This window comes from Myotis lucifugus, unplaced genomic scaffold (assembly GCF_000147115.1).
Source record: "Myotis lucifugus unplaced genomic scaffold, Myoluc2.0 scaffold_510, whole genome shotgun sequence".
Classification (NCBI taxonomy): Eukaryota; Metazoa; Chordata; class Mammalia; order Chiroptera; family Vespertilionidae; genus Myotis; species Myotis lucifugus.
This window is the reverse complement of record NW_005871558.1, coordinates 523,105-531,861: the sequence shown is the minus strand read 5'-3', so window position 1 is coordinate 531,861 and position 8,757 is coordinate 523,105. Positions and strand designations below refer to the sequence as shown.

Genomic DNA, 8,757 nt, shown 5'->3' with positions numbered 1-8,757 from the left:
CCCGACCCCCGCTGAACTTGGGGCGCCGGGGCAAGCTGTTCAAGGGGCCAGAGCATTTAAAAGGGGCCATTTAAAAGGGGGCCGTGCACGTGGGGCGTTGTGGACGGGGGCATTTTGTTCCCTTCCTCCGGCTGTGGCACCGGCCGCTTGGTCCTGCGTTGCAGGGGCAGGGAGGGGAGACCGGTTCTTTTTTAGGGCGTGTTGAGCAGCTGGGACGCGGTCGCGGGCCCGAAGCCGGGCGACGTGGTGCCGGGTGTTGGGCTGTTTTATCGGCACTTACAGCTGTGGGAGGGGCCCAGAACCCAGCATTTGGAGCTGAAGGAGCCGGGGACAGTAGCTAGTCTCCAGCCCACATGTTATGGACGAAGAAACGCAGCCCACAGAGCTGAAGTGACTTTGTCCGAGGTCGCCCAGGTAGGAGACAGCACAGCCAGGCTCCGTCCTGGCCTCGAGTCCTGCTGCCCAGCCCGTGGGCCAGCTCCGCCCTTGGGCCGTTGGATGGAAGGCTCCTGTCTGCTGACTTCTCCAGTATTCCCCGGTGGAGGGGTGCACTGTGGTCGGGGGCTCACTGCAGGCGGGCAGCCTGGGAGCGCCCACCGGAACAACTGCGGAGCCAACTTCACCCCAAGTTGACTCCCTGGGCTGCCAAGTCTGCGTGCTGCCGGCACGGATGCCCCTGCTGTGTGCACAGCTCCTTCTGCAGACACCTGTGCGCACAGCTCCTTCTGCAGACACCTAGACACCTGAGCCTGCAGGGCCTTCAGCCAAGACCTTTGGCAGGAATTAGGCTCTGGAGAAGCGGCTGCAGGTGCGTGAGCCTCAGGTTCCCGGCTGTGAGAATGGGGTTGAGTGCGAGCGGGGAAACATGTCAGCAGCTGTGTTTTGGGGGCCCAGCTGGTGAAGGGGCGGGGGCCCTGGCTCCAGCTCAGAGCTGCGGCCTCAGGCGGGCAGGCTGTCCAGGTTCACGTGTTGCGTAGGTGAGGGGCTCTCAGGAAGGGGGCGGGTGTTGGAGGACTGTTGGTACCGAGTGGAGTGGAGATCGTTTCTGGTTTTCAGGAACATTCGGTATCGTTTGGGGTTGAAGTACCTGTGCAGGCCTGGAGTGTGTGTATGGGGATGAGTGTTTCTATCTGAGAAAGTGGAAGTCAAGGACGAGCAAGGCTGCCGCTCAGATGTGCCTGGAGGCCCAGGGCTGGTGTCACGCCTGTGGCCATGCCCTGCTCACCGTGCCCCTGTGCAAACAGGGTTTGCCAAATACAAGTTCCCTACCTATCTTGGCATCTGTCTCTCCAAGTTATTGATGATGATCATGACATAACATACCTTTATGAGTTAGTCCTAGTCCAGTGATGGCGAACCTATGACACGTGTGTCAGAGGTGACACGCAAACTCATTTTTTTTTGGTTGATTTTTCTTTGTTAAATGGCATTTAAATATATAAAATAAATATCAAAAATATAAGTCTTTGTTTTACTATGGTTGCAAAGATCAAAAAATTTCTATATGTGACACGGCACCAGAGTTAAGTTAGGGTTTTTCAAAATGCTGACACGCCGAGCTCAAAAGGTTTGCCATCACTGTCCTAGTCCGTGAAAAGCCGTTTTGTACAGTAGTTCACAATTACCTTAAGACAGTGGTTCTCAACCTTCCTAATGCCGCGACCCTTTAATACAGTTCCTCATGTTGTGGTGACCCCCAGTTTCATTGTTACAAATTGAACATAATTAAAGCATAGTGATTAATCACAAAAACAATATGTAATTATATGTGTTTTCCAGTGGTCTTAGGCGACCCCTGTGAAAGGGTCGTTCGACCCCCAGGTTGAGAACCGCTGCCTTAAGAGCTCCGACCATACATACTACAGTAGCGATGATTTTCACCCTCCTCCGGGAGGGGAAACCGAGATTCAGAGAGCTAAGCCACGTTTCCTGCAGTGTGGCTTCGTGACTGAGCGCTAGGATTTGATCCCAGCCAGCTGTCTTCTTAATCTTTTGAGTTTTTGCGAAAGAGGTTTCCCACATTCACCCCCACCCACGTCCCTGCACTGCCGCCAGGAAATGTCTGTGTGGTCTCCCGACTACCTGACAAAGCAAAAAATAAATTAAATATATATAGAGAGAAGCCCTGGCTGCTTTGGCTCAGTGGATAGAGCGTCGGCCTGTGCACAGAAGAGTCCCAGGTTCGAATCCGGTGAAGGGCACACGCCCAGGTTGCAGGCTCCATCCCCAGTGTGGGGCATGCAGGAGGCAGCCAATCAATGATTCTCATCATAGATGTTTCTATCACTCTCTCTCCCTTCCTCTCTGAAATCAATAAAAATATATTTAAATATATATATAAATACACACACACACACACACACACACACACTTTAAAAAAAGAAACCAAAGCCACATGTGTGTTTCTTCTAAAGACAGCTTTGGCTGGTGCTCAGCTGTTGCTCTGACTTTAGGACACAGATTTTTGCAAGTATTTCCACCTGTTCTCTGACCCCAGCGGCTGGGGGAGGGCTGGGGAGGAATGTGAGGGCTCCAGGCTGGCACGCTGCCACCCGCCAGGCCCCGGAGGTGGTTCTCACCTTGGGCTGGCCGGGCTGGCCTGGGCCCAGGCCTGTGTAATCCGTGTCGGCCTCCAGGCCTGGAAGTGGTCAGGGTGCCTTGTTAAGATCTGAGGAAGAGAGGAATTTCAAATCAGACCTCAGTCAAGGCCGGATGTCCGGGAGGGAGGGAGGTTTTCCCAGCCGCTTCATTGCCTGGGAGAATGGGCTGCTCAGTCGTCTTTGCCAGCATAGTCTTCTGGAACGCGGAAGAGAAATGGAAAGGGTGCTCACCTTTCCGCTGACTTTTTAAACATAAAAGTAATACGTGTGCATTCTAGAAAATTCAGGCAATCTTTTTTAAAAGCCCGTTAGCCCTCAGTCCAGTGATGACAACTGTTCGCATGCGTTGCCTTCTAGCAGTTCATGCACGTCCGTATCTAGTCACCTGCTGAAATATTAGATAGGAATCGAGAGGAAGCTGTGTGTCCTATTCTTCCTGCTAATGTTATGCCTTCAGAATTCTCCCTGCGTTGAGTATTCTTAGAAAACGGGATTTGACTGTTGTGTAGACATCATTTACCTCACCGGTGCCAGAGCAGGACCCCTTCCAACCCTCCCTTTTGAATGCCCCAGAGAAGCAGTGCCCGGCCCCCTGCCCACACGTGGGCACTCCCCGTCCCTGTGCCATGCCCATGTTGGCGCCACCACCCCCCCTGCCCATGTGGAGCACTAAGAGAAGAGGGCTTGTGAGGCGGGGGTCAGGAGAGAGACTCGAGTTTGTCAGGTGGCAGGTGATCTGGTGAGTATTTGTAATCCACTGACCTCTTGTCAGTGTTGGGAGAAGCTGTGTGTTAAAGACAAGGAAAAGGCCCGGGCCTTGTGAGTGTGGGTGTGTACTCGGAGAGTGCTGTGTGGGCCGCTCTGTGACCGTGGCCCTGGCCCGGCCGGTATGTGCCCCTCACAGGTAGGGCCAGGGGTGAGCTCCTCAACTGGCAGTTGGGGGACCTGAACTGTAACTGGGGCTTTTGGCCTTGGGACTTGCTTTTGTCCTCTGGGCGTCTATAAAACAGGGCGCTGGCTCGATGGCCTTTGAGGTCCTTGCTGCCTCTGACATAGTCCTAGGGACGTGCCCTTTTGTTTGACAAATGTTCATGTTGCCTGGGACCCTCCCAAGAGGGGCATCAGCCGGCTTCCATTGTCCCCTCTGTGTCCCTGCCTCTGTTTCATCATTATAGCCACCATTCATTGAACACCTACTGTGTGCCAAGTGCTTTACACATCATCTCTAGTTTTTGCAGTACTCTTGCGAGGTGTGCGTATTTCGCTTTTTCCAGCAGAGGAAAGGGCCATGGGATGTTCAGTAAATGGCCCGAGGCCTTGCAGCCGGGGAGTATGTGGCAGAGCCTCCTCCCCAGCAGGTGATGTCCTCGCGGGACAGGCTGAGGTGGATGGACAGATGGATGAATGTCATCCGGGGCCAAATACAGGGGGGCCTTGACTTACGAGTTTAATTCGTTCCGAGACCAAGCTCGTTAAGGAGCTCGTTAACTCAAATTACTCTATCAACTCAATGCAAAAAATCGACCGAGAGACAGCTGGTATCTCAAAAAACTCGTCAGTCGGGACACTCGTAAGTCAAGGCCCCACTGTACATGGGCAGATGCCCGGGGCTAGGGACACAGAAGGCAGGGAAGCTGTAGACATTTCTAAGGAAAATTCCAGGGGGATTTCCTCCCCTTAGCAAACCCTTTCCCAGTATGAGGGGAGACTGGGAACTTCCCAGGAGCCATGGGAGCCCTGTGAGGTGTGGCCCTGGGGAGTGCCTGTTCTGCTAGGCCTGCACACAAGCAAACAAACAAAACCCAATGATGTGTCGGGACCCAGCCCTTTCTCTGCAGCCCCAGGTGGTTGTGGGAAGTGCAGTAACTCCCAGATTGCTCTTGGGCTACAGTTTCCATCTTTTCCCATGAGGCACCAGTGTTTACGGTGGCATTTTAAAGTCTGTTTCCTACCGAGGTCCACTGGCCTTAAATTTTAAGGTCAAAACATGTACATTTCCCCAGAAGGTCAGAGAAACGGGGTCACTGGGTTTTCATGATGGTTGTGGGACCTGCTGACCGGAGCGCGTTGGAGAAATTCTCTGGGTCACAGTCCCCTGGTTCGGCTGCTTCAGCGTTTCTGTCCCTTTGAGCTGATTGATGGGGGGAGCGGTGGCTGTTTGCATGTTTGATTTTGCATCCTCATCCCAGGCAGCTTTCGGTTTCCAGAACAACAAACACAGTCTCCTGCACGGCACACCCCTGCCCCCACCCGTCGGCCCCCCTGCACCGTCCTGCGCTCCCGCGGAGAACGGAGCGCTGGTTGCTATGTGGGTGACAGGATTTGACACCAGTGGTGGGAGAGTCACCCACCCCCACCTGCCCGTGAGTCAGCCTCCATGGGGACCTCGCACTGCTGCTGGGTGGACAGGCATGCGCGGCAAGGTTGTTTATCTGCAGGTTTGGGTGGTGACTTTTCCCTCCGAGGATTTCAGGGACCGGTAGGCCGTTCCCACCGAGAAGCACAGGGAGTGCCTCCCAGCGGCTCTGTCCTCAGAGGCGGGAGCAGAGGGCTGCAGAGGACGGAGAGCGGCTTCCTGAGCCCACTGCCCGCCGCCCAGGGGGAGGGTGCCGTCCAGGGTCGGGGGTAGGGGGAGTGCCGAGAGGCAGGGGGAGAAGACATGTTGATGCTCAGTATTTCCCTTTTAAAAGGTTAAGAGCTTTAAGAACAGCCCTGCAAATGCAATCCACGTTTATTATAGAAGCTTTAGAAATGCAGAAAAACATTAAGTAAAATTCACTCACAATCTCACCATCCAAAGATAACCTCCTTTAATGTTTTGTGATTTTTTTTGGCCAGGCCTTATCTATATACATTTTTAAAGAAAATTCAGGTGACTGTGTGTGTGAAGTTACATATTTATTACGTGTAACAGCCTGTTGTAGTTTTTCACGTTATTGAATAGCCTTTGAAATACGTTTCTTACTGTTCCCATCATAACCCTCTCAGATGGATAGACCATAGGACAGAGGCAGTTCCGTCATTTCCACTTTTTTAAATAATTATAAATAAATGCGACAAACAGATTTTTATGTAAATCTTTTATTATTTTCTTAGGACAAATTCCAAGAAGTAGCATTTCAGGATCAAAAGGTATGAATTTTTAAAGCTTTTGAAAAGTTTTACTGCCTCCAGGAAGGCGGGTCCGGCCCTGGCCCGGGTGGCTCAGTTGGCTGAACGCCATTCCATGCACCGCGGTCACGGGTTCAATGCCCTGTCAGGCGCTATCCCCAGGAGGGGGCGTGCAGGAAGTGGCCTGTCCGTGTTTCTCTCCCTCTCCCTTCCTCTCCCTCTAAAATCAATAAAAACATTTTTTTTAAAAAGAAAGAAAGGTGGGTCCAGTGCGTAGTAGGGGTGTTGGAGCCCCGGTTTCCCACACCCTCCTCCACGGTGGGCATGGCTTGGGGACCGTCCCAGCCCTTGGGCTCTCTTCTCGCCCTGCAGCTTTCCTGGTCTGAGAGCTGCTCCTCTGCCTGCCCTGCTCTGACCAGACGCAGGGTGTTCCAGAGAAAGGGCTGTTCCTTCTGCCACACCCCCATTATCAGGCACGGAGCACGAGCAGTGGGGGTGCCAGGGGGGGTGGGTGAGGCAGAGGGAGGAGAGGTCAGAGGTGAGGGAGGAGAGGGGGGAGGGAAGGTGGACTGTGACCGACACTTGCAGTTCTGAGCTGGGCCCAGGATGGGTGTCTGATTCCCGGGCAGGGCAGCCCCAGAGAAGGTCTGACACCAGCCTGGGAACCACGCTGGGCTCCCTCAGGGTGCGGACCCCTGGCCCTTGGTCAGGATGAGCCCGGGATCTGCATCTCAAATGAGCAGCCTGGCAGCCAGTTTAAGAGCTGGGACCAGGTCCGGGGTAACGTTGAACCCATCACTTTTCAGGTGCAGGGCCTCCCGACCGCTCCTCCAGGCCCTGATAGCACAGGCCCCAGAGGCCTGGGAAGAGCGGGGAGGGAGGTTGTGACTACATTTCTCCACACCCCAGACCAAACGGGGCGCTGGGAACAGAGCGTTCGAGCCCCCGGAGTTGCCCATCCCGTCTGGGCCACGTGGTTTTGAGAAAATCCAGCCGTGTCTGTGTTTCAGGCCCCCTCGGGGGTAGAAAGAATTCACCGAGGCCAGAGGGCAGCGAGGAGCGGTGGGTCCAGGCAGGTGTGTGTTTAGGTTTTCCCCCAAAGACTGAGCCTCAGAGAGGACTTTGAGTTCCGGACCTCGCTTAGGTGAAGGAAGTCAAGCTAAGACTCACCCAGCTCTCGCCGTGTGTCGGGGCTACAAAGTGTGTCCCCCACCTTGGGCCTTGACTAGACTCTGCTGGTCCAGGAGCTGCCACCAGAGAGCAGATCCTAGTTCTAGGTCAGTGGTTGGCAAACTGCGGCTCAGCAAACCGTGGCTCTCGAGCCACGTGCGACTCTTTGGCAGGAGTTCTATGTAAGCGGCGCAAGGCGGCGAGGTGGCCAGAGGTAGGCTCTGCCATGTGCTTATTAATCGGGAGGGAATTGAAGTCAGGCAGGCATAATCCAGACCACAGCCCTGAGTGCAGCCACAGACGCTGCCGCGAGGACCCTGCTGGCCTCAAATGATAAATTATGAGGGTGACCGACTTGGAGACAAACCTTCAGCAGCGGGCAGACCTGGCTGCCTGAGCCCAGTGGCATGGAGCTCAGCTGGAGGGCTTCCGGGAGGCAGCGATGGGGAGAGCTGGCCCTGGTGGCAGCTCAGCCCGGAGGGCTTCCGGGAGGTGGCGATGGGGAGAGCTGGCCCCGGTGGCAGCTCAGCTGGAGGGCTTCCGGGAGGCGGCGATGGGGAGAGCTGGCCCTGGTGGCAGCTCAGCCTGGAGTGCTTCCGGGAGGCGGCGATGGGGAGAGCTGGCCCTGGTGGCAGCTCAGCCTGGAGGGCTTCCGGGAGGCGGCGATGGGGAGAGCTGGCCCTGGTGGCAGCTCAGCCTGGAGGGCTTCCGGGAGGCGGCGATGGGGAGAGCTGGCCCTGGTGGCAGCTCAGCCTGGAGGGCTTCTGGGAGGCGGTGACGGGGAGAGCTGGCCCTGGTGGCAGCTCAGCCGGAGGGCTTCCGGGAGGCGGCGATGGGGAGAGCTGGCCCTGGTGACAGCTCAGCCGGAGGGCTTCCGGGAGGCGGCGATGGGGAGAGCTGGCCCTGGTGGCAGCTCAGCCTGGAGGGCTTCTGGGAGGTGGTGACGGGGAGAGCTGGCCCTGGTGGCAGCTCAGCCTGGAGGGCTTCCGGGAGGCGGCGATGGGGAGAGCTGGGCCTGGTGGCAGCTCAGCTGGAGGGCTTCCAGGAGGCGGCGATGGGGAGAGCTGGCCCTGGTGGCAGCTCAGCCGCCCCTGCCCGATGTCGGTGGGGACAGTCAGATCCATCAGGGGTTCTCTGACGTTTTCCCCGCCCCTTTGGGCTGCACGGGCTTCTGTATGGTGCTGTCGTGTATACACACCGCTCGGGGCAGCACACGTTGGGGACAGGCCTCTGTCCTGTGTAGTCCCTTCTTCCTGAGTCTTCCTGGGGTCCTGCCTCAGCTGTACTTTTCCACTGCGCGCGCACACACACACACACACTCACGTGCACACACACACACTCACACACACACACACACATGCTCGTCCCACGTGGTCTCACTTCTAACTCATGACTCTCATCTGCCTCCCGGCGCCCAGACCCAGGCACTCAGCCCCTCCTAGATGCCTCTGCCTTTTAACCCACAGACACTCAGGCTCCTGGACCGAATTCCATCTTCTCCTGAGACGATCTGCTCCCTGACTTACTCCACGCCTGGCCCACCCTGACTCTCTCCTCTGGTTTGCCCACATCCGGTCCTGTCTGCTTTCGTCCTGACCCTCCTGGTCCTGTCCCCTCACGTGCATCCCACGCTGACGCCTTCAGGGGAGCCCCTTCCCTCCTCCTTATCCAGGCAGTGGCCGGACTGACACTCCTCAACACCGAGCTGGTCTGCCTGTCACGCTGCCTTGGGGGAGGGGGGTACGGGAGACCCTTCACGCCTCTCCGGGTGGCCCCACCGTCAGCGCCGGGCCCTGAGCTTTCTTCATGCCCTTCCCTCCCACCTGGAAAAGGCTGTGTCCGTCGACCCTGTCGTCGTCTCTAGAAAACATTCCTG

General features: G+C 56.3%; 1 long non-coding RNA gene across 1 annotated transcript; it reads left to right on the top strand.

The window, feature by feature from the left end:
• Positions 1-194: 194 nt before the first annotated feature.
• On the top strand, positions 195-7,087 carry LOC111823488. Its single transcript, XR_002826505.1, has 3 exons — positions 195-808; positions 4,790-4,963; positions 5,697-7,087. It is a non-coding gene; the product is annotated as an uncharacterized LOC111823488 (long non-coding RNA).
• Positions 7,088-8,757: the final 1,670 nt, after the last annotated feature.